Here is a 14,207-nt window from a genome sequence, read left to right as displayed (position 1 = left end):
TGACCTTTGTTACCCATCCACTCATCAAGGTTCCTCTTGAAGCGGAATACTGAGGGGCTCTGTCTTATGTAGATCGGGACCCTGTTCCATAGTAAGGGAAGTCTTTGTTAAGGGAATCTATCCCTCCAGCCTGTTCTATTCATTAGCTGTGAAAAGAAAACAGCAAACCTTTATGCATACCACTCTTGCCTATATTTAGCTTTTTATGTACTTAAATTCTCTTTTTTTGCATAGCCACACAACTGTAGGATGTCATCAGTTGGATACTCTGTCAACCATTGGTTGAATATATCCCTCTTGTGCCTTTGTAGGTCAGTGAAGTGGTACATACACTGTTCTCCAGTGTGTGGGATGCCAACTGCACTGGATACAGCTTTAGCTAAACTACTCCAAGCCTACGACTTGTACTGGGAGGCTGAATAGTCCCCCTGTAGAAGCCTTTGGCTGTGTCACTTCACCATGACACCAGTAAATATCATGGACTCCTGAACACCCCAACTCTGAGACAAACTGGGCCCTTCCCCTCTAATGATAGACCCATAGCTGGCCTTAGGCTTAGGCCAACTAAGTGGCCGCCTAGGGCACCGCTCTAGCAGGGGCGCTTTTCCAGTATTTATTTAAATAGGTACATGGAGTATGAAAATAAAATTGCCAAAGTTTCCAAAGACAACCACAAGGCATTCTATAACTATGTCAAGAATCTAAATTGCAAAGCTCAGATCTGCTCTGAGCTACAACAGAATGGCATTAAATATACTGATCCCAAGGATATTGCCAATATCCTGGACGATCAATTCAGTGCCAACTTCACCCCCTCTCACCCCCTAAATGGCCGATCTCAATAATGGAAGATTGCCAAATTCTAGTAACGGCCACACAGGTAAAAAACGCACTCTCCAAAGCTAAGAATACAGCATCCATGGGACCAGATGACATCCTGGGCTGTGTACTACATGAACTACAAAATGAACTGGAACCTCACCTAAGTGTCATGTTTAATCCTACCCTTACCTCAGGCTTTGTGCCCACTGAGTGGCGCACAGCTACAGTTATCCCACTCCACAAGGGGGGATCCACCTTGGATCCCAGGAACTACCGCCCCATCAGTCTGATGAGGCTGATCTGCAAGGCCATGGAACGTATTATCATGGAACTTATAAACTAAGACATTGGCATCCTTCAAACACTAGACGCCACGCAGTTTGGGTTCGTGAAGGGCCGATCTTGTCTCCTGAACCTGATTGACTTCTTCAAATCAGTCTCCAGAGCAGTGGATGAGATTAAGGCAGACCACATAGCCTATCTGGACCTCGCCAAGGCCTTTGACACCATCCCCCACTCTGGAATCATAGATAAACTTACTAAACTGGCCATTAATTCCTACGTCAGTCGATGGGTTGCCAACTGGCTTCCTGACCGAAACCACACTGTAAAAGTAGCTGACTCCAAATCCAGCTTCAGACAAGTGGAGTACCTCACGGTTCAGTCCTGGGACCTCTCATTTGGCATCTACTTCTCTTAAGTACAGGCCAACACTAAGGGTCTCTGGCTAACCAAGTTCACAGATGACTGCAAACTGGGAGCCATTACTGAATCCCCAAATGATGTGGATACTCTGCAAAAGGGCCTTACAGAAACAGATGCTTGGTGCCAGAGTCATGGGCTCAAGCTCAATGCCAAGAAATGTATAGTTATACCCTTTGGGAAAAAACATGTACCCATATATTACCACATAGGTGGCAGTACACTAAACACCGAAAGTGTGATAAGAGACTTAGGGACACAGGTGGACAGTGGTCTCACCTTCAATAACCACATCCCCACAACAGTCAGGAAATCCTTCTATGTGGCACATCTCATCAAGGGCTTTTCATCCAGAAAAAAAGAGGTCATTGTCCCACTGTACTCATCCCTCAGACACATTATAGAATACAACACCCCATTTGGTATGTACCTCTCAAAACAGCTGTAACAACTGGAAAGGCCGCAGAAATACCTGACTAAAAGAATCACAGGCCTAAAGCAGATGCCTATGCTGACCGCCTTACAAAACAACAGCTATACTCTGTTGCATATCATCTTCTCAGAGGCGATCTCTGCTTAACATACAAGGCCATATCAAACCCAGAGCTGCTGGACATGCTACACTTAAAGAAATCCCAATCCCTCAGGGCCACATGCTCTAGAGATCTAAACCTTGTCATCACAATAAACAAAACATGCTGGAGGGATAGGTTCCTGACCCAGAGACTCCCCAGACTCTGAAATAGACTGCCCATACATGTCAAGCAGAGCGCCTCTTTGGCCGTCTTCAAAAGGAACCTTGATGATTGGATGGGAGAAAGGAAATTCACCCTGGGGATCACGTCAGTCAGCTAGACAGGGGTCCTGGGAAGTAAATAGTGTGAGAAGAAATAGCCAGGGAATTGTTATGGCTGGGCTTGTATTGGCCCTATGGCTGATAGCCTAGTACCAACCTATGAACCTATAAGGTAGACCAGGATGGGGGCACCAGGTAGTGTGATGCGGGGCCCCATGGAGCCCTTTTGCCTAGGGCATCAGCTGAGCTAAGTCCGCTCCTGGATAGACCGGTCTAATAACAAAAGTAGAGCAATGGCACATTATTCCCCACCAATTCTTGTTAATCTGTTTACTGGTAGTGCGCAAATCCAGTAAACTATGCCAGTTGTGTTTGTTTGATATTAAGTGGAGAGCAACAAGGACAAGCTGGGAGCATATCAGTTTTTTGAAATTGGAAGGTTTATCTGACATTTGACATTAGTTTGAGGGAGGTCTGCTGCTGCAAATGTTAGGTGAATTAACTTTGCAGACCTGCACTGGGGGAAATAAATTACATGCCCTGACATGATTTTTGGCTTTACACAGGGATTCAAACTTATGTGTAAGGAACAAAACATTTTCTTCCACTGCAGCAATTTCCATCTTTGCCAAAGAAGTGCTGCTCAGACAGTCATGAATCATTCATGACTGTAGCTAACAGTTTAAGGTGTTAACCATGTATGTGTGTGACCCAGCATGATTTGTGTATATATTCATTTGTGTACGTGTCTTATTTAAAGTGTGAATGCCATTCAAATTCAGATAGAATTATACTCGCAGAAATAGTGAACAGTATAGCAGTCATATACCTGATAACACAATAAGGGCATCTTATCACTCGTACATACAATTAAAGCTCCACTATCTTTATAAGTGGTGTCAAATAAAATATATGCAACAGTAGAAATGTCTGAATGTTCAGGCCATGTGCATTGGAGCCCTACACTTTTATCTGTTAGCATAAAAATGTTGAAACACTTGTATATTTTTCTGTTCATTGCTATAAATTGGACTGTTGCAACAGTAAAAATATGTTGCACTTCCTGTATTTGAACCCAGGACCATCTGTATTAGTCCTACTTTTAAACCTGCTGCCACAATAATAGTTAAACATTTGGATAATTCCCTATTCTTTAAGTCGTATGTTAATTGCTACACAATGCCATTTATTGTGTTTGTGCAGTGACCAACAAAATTAATAGAATGTGTCCCTTTTAGTATTGACCATCTGCATCCTGTCTGCACGTGTTTGATGGCTGCATGTAGTGGGGAACCATGGTAATTGCTGCTCAACATCGCTTAGTCACACTGGGAAATGGAAAGCAAAAATTGCAACAGTGTACCCTTTTTGTCCTTTATACAGTCTACACCCTGTCTGCAGGTGTTCCGTCTGCTTCCTGTATGGGGTAGTAATCTAGGTTTGAACACTGCTAAGCATCATGCAAACGAGATAAGCACAGGTAAACCTGACCATGTTTCTCCAGTTCCCTTGTTTGTGCTACTCCATTCTTAGCACAAACACTGGCATTAAAAAATAAAGGGAAAATTAGTTGAAATGAATAAAGCAATCTATGAAATAAACAAAAAAAATTTTGTTACACATGAAATATTTTTACACAGGTCTGGATTTGAACCATCACGCCAATGAACATTCACAGTAAGGGTGTCTTACCCTCTGCCAAACAGTTTTGCAGCAGGAATTGAAATCATTCTGCATACAACTAACTGCATCATCCACATGACTAAACACATACAAAGTTGTAGGTTCATAGGTAGGTACCAGGCCATTGGCTCAAGGGCCTAAGTCAGTCTAGCCAACAAGGTTCCCTGACTGACCACCCAAGAAAATTATTTTCCTGTGCCACTCTCGAGCAGAGCCATAGAAGTGATCTCCAGGGTGACTTTCCTATTACCCATCCACTCAGATTTTTCTTGGAGTGCTAATGAGGATCTCTGCTGGACATAGATGGGTAGTTTGTTCCATAGTATGTGAAGTCTCTGGCACAGGAATCTATCCCTCCAGCATGTTCTGTTTTATGTGGTGACAAGGTTTAGGTCCCTAGAGCGTGTAGCATGTCAGCTTTGTACGTTAGGCAGACATCACCTTGGAGTAGGTGATATGCAAAGGAGTAAAGGTTTTTGAGATGACAGTAGGGGATCTGTTCGAGGCTGGTAATCCTCTTGGCGAGGTATTTCTGCAGCCTTTTCAGCTGTTGCAGATGTCTTGTGAGGTACATTCCAAAAGGGGTGTTGTACTCTATAATGGGTCTAATGAGTGACAAGTAAAGGCGAACAATGACCTCTTCTCCAGATGAGAACCCTTTTTTGTGATGGTGTACCATATAGAAGGATTTCCTAACTACTGTGGCGATGTAATTATCCAAGGAGAGACTACTATCCACCTGGGTCCCAAGGTCTCATCACACATTCGGCATTAAGTAGACTGCTGCCTATGTGGTAGTTCATGGGTAGAGAGTTTTTACCAAAGGGGATGACGATACACATTTTGGTACTGAGCTTGAGGCCATGGCTCTGACACCAGGCATCTGTCTGAGGCCCTTCTGCAGGATGTCCACATGGTCTGAGGACTCTACTATGGCTGCTAGTTTGCAGTCATCTGCAAACTCCATTAGCCAGAGACCATCTGTGTTAGCCTGTACTTCAGAGAAGTAGATACCAAACAGGAGAGGATCCAGGACCTAACCCTGTGGTACTCCATTTGTCACTAGTTTAAAGTCAGATTTGGAGTATGCAAATTTTACAGTTTGGGTTCTGTGAGCCATTTGGCAACCCATCTTGTGACGTAGTGATTTATACCCAATTTAGCGAGTTTATAATTCCAGAATTGGGGATGGTGTCAAAAGACTTGGCGAGGTCAATATAGGCTGTGTGAACCAAATTACCCTAGTCTATGGCTTTGGTGACTGCCTCAAAGTTGATCAGGTTCAGACGGCATGATCTGCCTTTCACAAACCCGAACTGGTTGGGGTCCAGAGTTTGGAGTTAACCAATGTCTTTGTTTATAAGTTCTATGATGATACATTTCATGGCCTGACAAACCAGGCTAATAAGGCAATAGTTCCTGGGGTCCATGGTGGCTCCCCCTTTGTGGAGTGGGATAACTGCTGCTGTGCACCATTCAGCAGGCACAAAGCCTGATGTGAGGCTATGATTGAACATAGTGCATAGATGGGGAGCCAGATCATTCTGAAGTTAGTGTAAAATGCAGCCTGGGATGTAATCCGGTCCCATGGATGCTGTGTTCTTGGCTTTAGAGAGTGCAGTTTTTACCTGTGTGGTTTACAGATTACAGGTAGTCTGCATTCTTCTGGTATAGATATGGGCCCTTTAGGGGGTGAGCGGGGGGTAAAGTTAGCAATGAACACATTTGCCAGGATGTTGGCAATATCAGTAGGTTCTGTAATTTTCACGCAATTGTGCTGCAACTCAGAGGAGATCTGGGTGCTACCAATGAGGTTCTTGACATAGCTTGTTTGTTTTCTTAGCTAGCTTTGTAGGAGTTTATGAGGGATCTTACTGAGGCTGACCAGGGAGTTCCTTCCCTCATGGGACTTTACTCTTTTACAACAGTTTCTTCCTTCTGTTGTAGAATTTTTGGCAGGGGACCACCAGATTGGCTTCCTTTTCTGGAGGATGGTGTCTTGGTGTTGTTTGGAATAGCATGATCCATGCACTCGTCCAAGTGCTTATAAAGTGCATTTGTGTAAGATTCAGTAGTTGTAGCTGTATTGTCCTTCTGCTTGGTTGTCATGAAGTTTGCCACTTCTGTCTTGAGGATGAAGTTGACTTTGGAGAAATTTTTCACAGTGGTTTCCTTAATGGGGATGGGGGCAGGATGTGGATATCTAGGATGATTAGCTTATGGTCGAGATGTGACCAACAAGGAGTTGACTTAGTGTGGAACACCAGTCACTCATGTTGGTAATGACTAGGTTTAGGATATTGTTGCCGCTGGTGGGGGTGTGGATAAGTAGATCCAGTGCATAGGAATTTATGAAGTTGTTACAAGAGTAGTTTTCTCAGTCAAGGGTGGTGTAGTTGAAATCACCCATTAGGCTGTTTGTTTGAACCCTAATATTTTCCATTATATCAAGAAAAGTGTGGGAATCCTGGGGCATGGTGGGGGATCTGTAGCAAGCTGCAATTTGGATTGCAGTTTTGCCGTGAGTTAGTTGCACTTGTATAATCTCAGATGCATTATGCTGAGCAACTAGCCTGGAAGTGTGGATATCCTTAATGAATATGGACACCTCCTTTAGTGCTCTGGTACAGGTTAGATGGCCAAAAGGTGTGGTACGAGTTACAGCCTGGTAATGCAGGTGTGCTTTCTGGAGCCGTGAACCAGGTCTCAGTTACTGCACAGATATCAATGTTCTCCATTTTAAGGAGTGCCTCGAGTGAGTGCATTTTGTGGTTTAGACTTCTAGCATTGAGTAGCATTACCTGTAGTTTTTGCTTGCCTGTACCTGTTATGGTGGTGAATTTGTCATTTGAACCTTGCCTAAAAAAGGCACTATACGGGCAGCAAGAGCCCTAGCCAGTATCCGGAATCCCAGAGGTGACCGGTGCAGGCCATCTCTCACAAAGCATCGTGCTCTGTCAACCATGTCGTCCCAGGCAGACAAATACTGGGTCCTCTTAGAATGACACCAGAAGCTTAACCAATTGTTGAAGTCAATCATTTTGCACTTGCACTGCGGTATTCTAGGCACTGGCAGGATGCTACTCAGGGCTAGGGTCATATCTGCTTGGATTACAAGATCAGAGAGCTCTTTCTGGTCTCTTTTCATATAGTCCAGGGAGGTACATCTCAGGTCATTCACACCAACATGGACAATGACAGTCATATTTGTACTTGTTGTCAAGCGACCTGAGTGCGTCGGTTGTGTGGCGGATCCTGGCACCTGACAGTCAGCTGACATTAACCTTGTCTAGCCTGGTGAGTGAGACAGTGTGCCTGACTATAGAGTCACCAATAGCTAGTATGTTGTACATGTATTAATTTCAGTTATAATGCACTGAGTGACACAACCATTTATGACTATTGCTTGCAAAATGCAGCTCTATCTTACCTTTGTTTATTGCTCATTCTAGTCTTATCTTACCAGTAATTTGAGACATGCAATCTGTAAGTATATATGAACATAAAGTCTAAGTACAGCACACGCTCATTGCCTCTCATACCCAAATACTTTCTATGTAATGGAGTGGGCAAAGTAAAACCAGAAACACAACACATCAGTAACTCCCCAAATACCTCTGATACAGTGACCCTCACCACAGCCTGCAGTCCAAACACCTATAAACCTACAAAAGCATAAAGTTATAAACTCCATGCATTTGTTTGTGGTAATATATAAATATTTATATTTACATGTGCATGCACAGAATTTAAATATTTCAGTAGATGTGTAAACAAACTGTAAAATATATGATAAAACAGTAAAAGGTCTGCCCTGCTGAGTATGAGACTATTACAGCTCATTGCCATTCATATTGGCTATGTTTGGGGAGGCATTGGAGGCCCAGGAAAGGTGCTCTTCACTTAAACTGCCTTCTTCACCTTTATGACCATTGCAGTAGATGGAAACATGGTGCCCCTTGTCCACTGTATTAAATGGAGACAGAGGTGGACGACACCAGTACTGGAGAACATGGCCTACAGGTACAATGATACTGAGTTTGTCCTGTTACTATGGCACAACCCCCATCGAACTGCTTGCTGTGCAAGGGGATGCTATGCTTTACAGGAGCACATAACCTGTGGGGTATAGGGATGTTGGATTTTCCTGCTATGATTGCCTCATGGAAGAGGAGGGTTGGAAAAGTAGAAATCCATGGGTAAATATAATGTAAGTTGGGTTATTTCAATGCGTAAAGATCACACAGTGCCTCACGTCTTAGTTCCCCCTTGGAGTCCCTAAGTTCCATTTCTATCCTGGTACAGTTATCAAAATATGATCAGCCATATCAAATGGTAAAAAAGGGATGGCATAGCAGCCTCATGCTTCAGAGCAACTCCTTCTGCATTCTAAACAGCCATGCCCTCTCTAGACTCCTTAATCTCAAACATCCATGCAGCACAATCTGAACATTAATGAATGACCACATACGCATACAAGTGCACTCCATACATGGCAGAAGTCACTTTGTGCAATATGTGCTGTACTTAACTTGCTGTAATAATCAAACATTGCCCATACCACCCAAGCCATTTTAATAATGTAATGAACAGTCTTTGCAATCGTCATCTACCCCAAAATTATCTAACTATGCCAGAAGTCTCTCACATTCATACTATCATCCTGAACTAATGTATGGTCACATTATGTTAAGGTGATGATAATACACAGCCTGAGTACAAAGTAACATTGCTCGATCACCAATTACATATTTTGGTTACAGCACACTGGTTAAGTGTACATGTACAAGAAGACTAACTGAAATTATAGGTACAGACATTATGAAAGCATGACAAAAAAACTAGATAACACTAATATATTGTCTATCAAAGGTAATAACTCATTGGAAAGTAAACCACAAAAAATACTAAATGTCTTCTACAAAACACTTTAATGAGCTATCAAACCTCAAAGTAAATATATAAAAATACTTAAATAGTTGCAAAACAAATATAAAGCCTAGTCATAAAATAGTTTAGGCTTATAAAAGTACATCCTGGTCCTGATGGTTTTGATGCAAAATTGGGTAGGAAATGTAATCATAAACTGACTCCAGTTCTAAAGACATCAGAAAAGGAAGATATTTCAGATCACTCAAATCAATTTTGGACAATTTTTATTTTAATTATGGATTCTGAACTAACTACTGTACTTTAGCTTTTAAATTGTTACAATTTTATGTTAATGATTTTGATTAGTAGCATGTCGGATAATCTCAAGGTTTCAGTATGGATTTAGAGAAGGAAAACAAACCTAAGAAACTTATTTGAATTAATCTTGTAGTATAATAGAAAAAATTAATAGGAAGACACTGCATTTGATAGGGTTCACAGGATTTTCTTCTGTGGCATTCAAGAAATTGAATGTCTGAGAAATACAGTATGATTTTTCACAAATCAGCATGTACTTGCATTGTAATAAATGGGAGGGTTGCCACTCCTATTAATACCCTAGTACAGACTTGACAAGGACAACCACTTCACCCCCCCCCACGCTTCTATTTTTGAGTCTCTTACCACATTATGCAAGATCACAAATGTATGGAAATAGATTTTAGGGGAAAGATGATTATTCCATCCTTTACAGATGGCCTGTTATCTATTAATAATCCTAAGCAAGGTGTAGTAAGGATAAAGATCCAAACTAAGCAAAGTATAGATAAACCAGTGCCATTTCCTCATATGTCTATGTATGTCAATGAATACAAGCTAATCTACAAAATTAATAGATCCAGAGCAGCCTAAATTGTTGCATTTTAAGATATAAATATAATACTTTAAATGGTATACTTAAGTTTTATGTATAGATTCTTTGAAGGGCAAGTACATTTATTCCTTAGTATGACAGTAATGTGATCCTGAGCTTCATGATTCTTTAGAGACAGCCACTGTTGAACTTGAGTATTTGTGATATATTCCTCAGCAGAAAACTCACTTAGCAGTTAATCCTAAATACAGAAAGTATACTATGTAAACTATACAATTTACTGGATATTAAGACTTATTCTTGGAATAAATTGTCAATGTAATTTCTAAGTTAAGGTCTAGATTTCTTATCACGGCTTTGTTTTTTTTTTTTTTTGTTTTTTTTGGTGCTTGACTTAGAGGTACTCCTGGATACGAATGCCTCAATCGTGTGTACGGCCTGACACTTTATAAACTCTGACCTATACCTGATACCATGTGTCATATTAGACACCACTTTTTTTCAGCTGCAAATGTAGTATAAAAAGATGCCATATCATGCTGCACAACATTGTTCAAAGCAATTCATTAAAGTACAATACAAATAAACAGTGAAGTACATGGCATGCAAATAGTCAGTACATTTACATATTGCCTGAGATCAATCCGAAAACGCAAAGCACAACTGAAATTATGCACAGATGGGCGTTTATATTAAAATTATGTGGCAGTGAGACAGAGGCAACAGCCATACATGAGAAACTGATAAAGAACAATTGTTTTGGAGTAGGCTAGCCTCAGAGATTAAAGAACAAAATATAAATAAAGGAATATATTCTTGGTTTGTAAGGCAACGTGTCACTTAAACACTTACCGTTTGCTCAAAGAGAATGAGGTATTCATATTCAGGGATATTTGCAGGCATTGTTAGAGGCTGAACAAAGAGAAAAGCATACAGAAAACAGAATTATACTTTAATAAATCATTTGCCATCAAGGGCTTTCACCATTCCTAAAAAGATGAGGAAAAAATTAAAACAAAATGGTAAAAAATTAAGAAAATGATCTCTTATTCTGCAGTTTAGTTTCTTGAAAAATCTTCACATATCATTCAACAAATAAAAAAACACTATACAGACAAATGTGTATTTTAATAGACTGTGTAATACAGCTGTATTAAAGAGCAGCAATTAGGATGTAGCACTGAGAAAAAAGTAATTGAATACTACATCTTGATTGGCAAATACATTAAAATCCACTTAATATTGCACATTTATTCAAAGTACTTTTGTTCAAATGTAATTTTAATTTACAGACTCAGAAGAGAAGGCATAAGGATATTCATGTGATGCATCTAAGCATACTTAGTATTACAGATGGTCAAGAAAGCTGAATAACCCCTTCTTTGCTGGTTAATATTCTGTAATACCAGACTAAGGAAGATTACAAAATTTAAAATGCTTCCATGACAGAATACAATGCTAAGGAAACAACTGCTTAATGTCAATTTTTTTAAGGGTGTCATTTAAATGATTAGTTGTGAATGGCGATACATGACAGAAAACAGATAAATATTTGATTCAAAGGATGACTTGTAGGTATTAGATGGTAGAATTTCTGTAAGTTACTCGAGGTCAATGACCCAAGTCACAGTTTCTCTCTAATGTAATAAAATCAGCTCCTTCAAGCCATAGTTTTCTGGATCCTCCAAGTACTCAAAATAACTCACCATGATTCACAAATTCCCAGAACATAGCTCTAGTCACACATTGAGTATGCATATACTTGTACTACATGTTCAAGACTGAGATGTGCAAGGAAATGTGCCAAAAAATATACAAGTGTTCTTAGATGCTCTTCGGGGAAAGAGTGTAACTGCCACACTACATGCCCAGGAGGCTGTAATTCTGGATAATAGGAATAGCACCATATACTGAAGCACAAAGAAATAATTGTATAAAATGAGAGCATTTAAGAACCAAAGGAATGTGCATTCACAAATCAAGGGTACATGGTGCTAGGCACAGGTCACAATAAGCCCAGCGTATCCAACAAACTTTAATGTAACAAAATGAGTTTAGTAGAGTGTTGAACACTCATTACCATAGGCTTCTTCAGAACCAATAAACATGCAAAGTACAATATATATATATATATATATATATATATATATATATATATATATAGCCCTAACATCACATGATCAATGTAATACATAGTGTTTAATCTCCCAGTTAAAACAAATGAGAGAAATTGTTACCAAGTGAAAAATGTATGGAAGTTTATAAACCTCATTCACTCCAAAAATCATATCAATGCAAAAACAATAAAAATTTCATTAATCCTAAAAACATGACATTAAAATGTACAATACCCAGTGTATTATAAAAAGGCAGGCATTATAATATATGGATTTTCTCCACAATAAATTAAATACCATGCTATATTACAGTTTTGCTGATCATAACTTAAAACAAGTAAAATTTACACTTACATTTATCCCTGGATATTTGTGTTAAGTTTAAGTTGCGACATTCAAGGTATGCAAAGGTAGACTCCCAAGCATCACCCCTGGGATAATTAGGAAACCTTTCAATAATTCCAAATTCAAATTTCTTAAATCCAAGGATATCCTGATTCCGTCTATAAAGTGCATTTTTAGTATTGCATTTTAAAATACAATGTTCATATATTAATTTTCTTAAAGATCGCAGTCTTATCCGCGTAGAACACAGAAAGTTGATTACATTTAGAAATGTACACTATTCCTGGATAGTTCAGTTTCCTGACGGCAACCAAAGCTGTGTTAAATATATTTAAGGCTCATAGCTGCGCCAGAATATATAAAGTTACATTGGCAGCATACACTTCATTTACTAGTCTCTCCAATTTTGGTCGTACCCTAATCCAGTTTAACACATTCCATAAATGTATTCAACTTTGGTGGCACATTAAACACAAAATTGGGTTTCTCATCTACAGCCTTGTGTAACTTTTTTTTTTCAATAATCCGTCTTTTATTATTTTTCAATTGCATACTACACACTACTATATATATATATATATATATATATATATATATATATATATATATATATATATATATATATATACACACACACACAATATGTACAAGATTGCTTCCAAAAGTTACACAAACATTGTACATTAACAAAAAAAATGTTAAGAAGGAAACATAACATAAAAGAGCCATCAATCTGTATTATTATTACAATCTATATCTAATCTAAGATTGAATCTGACTTATAAATATGTATCCTAAGTAACAGTGGATAAGAACCTCTAGGCCAACACAATATTAAAAATTTGCTCCCATATTTTAACATTATGTATACTTTTCTTATGGTCATTAATTAACAATTTGTGCTGCTAATATATGTCTTATTGCTAGTGATCTGAATTTTTCCCAAGATGTCTGGGTAGGGTTCAACCAGTTTGAAGCTATGTATAGTTTCATTAATAAACAAATATTCATGATTATGATCCTTTTTGATTTATCTAAATTATCTGGGGGAATATGTAGGATCATAAATTCCCAAGAGTGTTGAATGTTGGTAGCCCATTTTCTGTAATTGAAATTTTAACGAATTCCAAAGTTTAAAAATGCATTTGCAACTCCAGAACATGTGAAACAGGTCAGCTATCTGGTCTATGCAGTATGGACAATTAGGAGAATTTTTTTAGTCAAATTTATGAAGAGTAAGACTGGTATAATAGGCATTGTTAAATATCATCAATTGTGTGAATAGTAATTTTTGGAGGGATACTGACTTTAATGTTAGCTTAAATGCATCCAAAATCTTGCTGTCCTCAACTAATATTAATTTTTCCCTCCAGTAATTCGATAAGAGAATATGTTTATTGTGTTTCATCTCTTTTATCAGTTTATATGAGGTAGTTATATATTTTTTGTCTTGTAACAGAGCTTCCCACAGATTGCGACATATATTTAATTCCTCCTCTTTAAACTCAAAGTTATTAAAATAGTTTATAGCTAGATCTTTTAACTGTCTCATGATAATTAGATATGAAATAGGAAGACTTTTCTCTTAAAATATCGTGAACTGATATCCCAAGCAAGGGGTAAAAATCCAATATGATTAAATCCTTTATTAGAGGGAATTTCTGTAAGTCTATCAATTTATTCCCTATAACAAAATTTGGGTTCTTATGGAGTGGTTGAAACACCATCATATACTTTAGTAGATTTAATGAAGTAAAAAGATTTTGAATTGAAGTTACATAGGTTTTAATATGTTCCATTAAGTCATATTTAGCCTTGTGTAACTGTTAATTACCCTTAAATACTAACCAATACTTCCAAATATTTTTTTTCACTTGATTGGAACAGTCACTATATTGGCGAACCAAAGACTTACAAAAATTTTCACAATTATCACTAAATCTACAATTAGACCAAACCGTGTCCCAACAAAGGTTTATACTTAATTCCCCAGTTA

General features: G+C 38.6%; 1 long non-coding RNA gene across 1 annotated transcript in view; it reads right to left on the bottom strand.

Annotated features, from left to right (window-relative positions):
* The window catches only part of LOC122790074, a 561,856-nt gene that overhangs the window by 224,571 nt on the left and 323,078 nt on the right, over window positions 1-14,207 (bottom strand). The window contains exon 2 of the long non-coding RNA XR_006362917.1: window positions 10,602-10,661. This is a non-coding gene — a long non-coding RNA (uncharacterized LOC122790074). The remainder of the gene's footprint in view (window positions 1-10,601; window positions 10,662-14,207) is intronic.

This window comes from Protopterus annectens, chromosome 15.part0 (genome assembly GCF_019279795.1).
Source record: "Protopterus annectens isolate FY-2018-M chromosome 15.part0, PAN1.0, whole genome shotgun sequence".
In the NCBI taxonomy this organism is placed as follows: domain Eukaryota; kingdom Metazoa; phylum Chordata; order Ceratodontiformes; family Protopteridae; genus Protopterus; species Protopterus annectens.
Note: the sequence above shows the minus strand (reverse complement) of the source record. Positions and strands in the feature narration are given on the sequence as shown.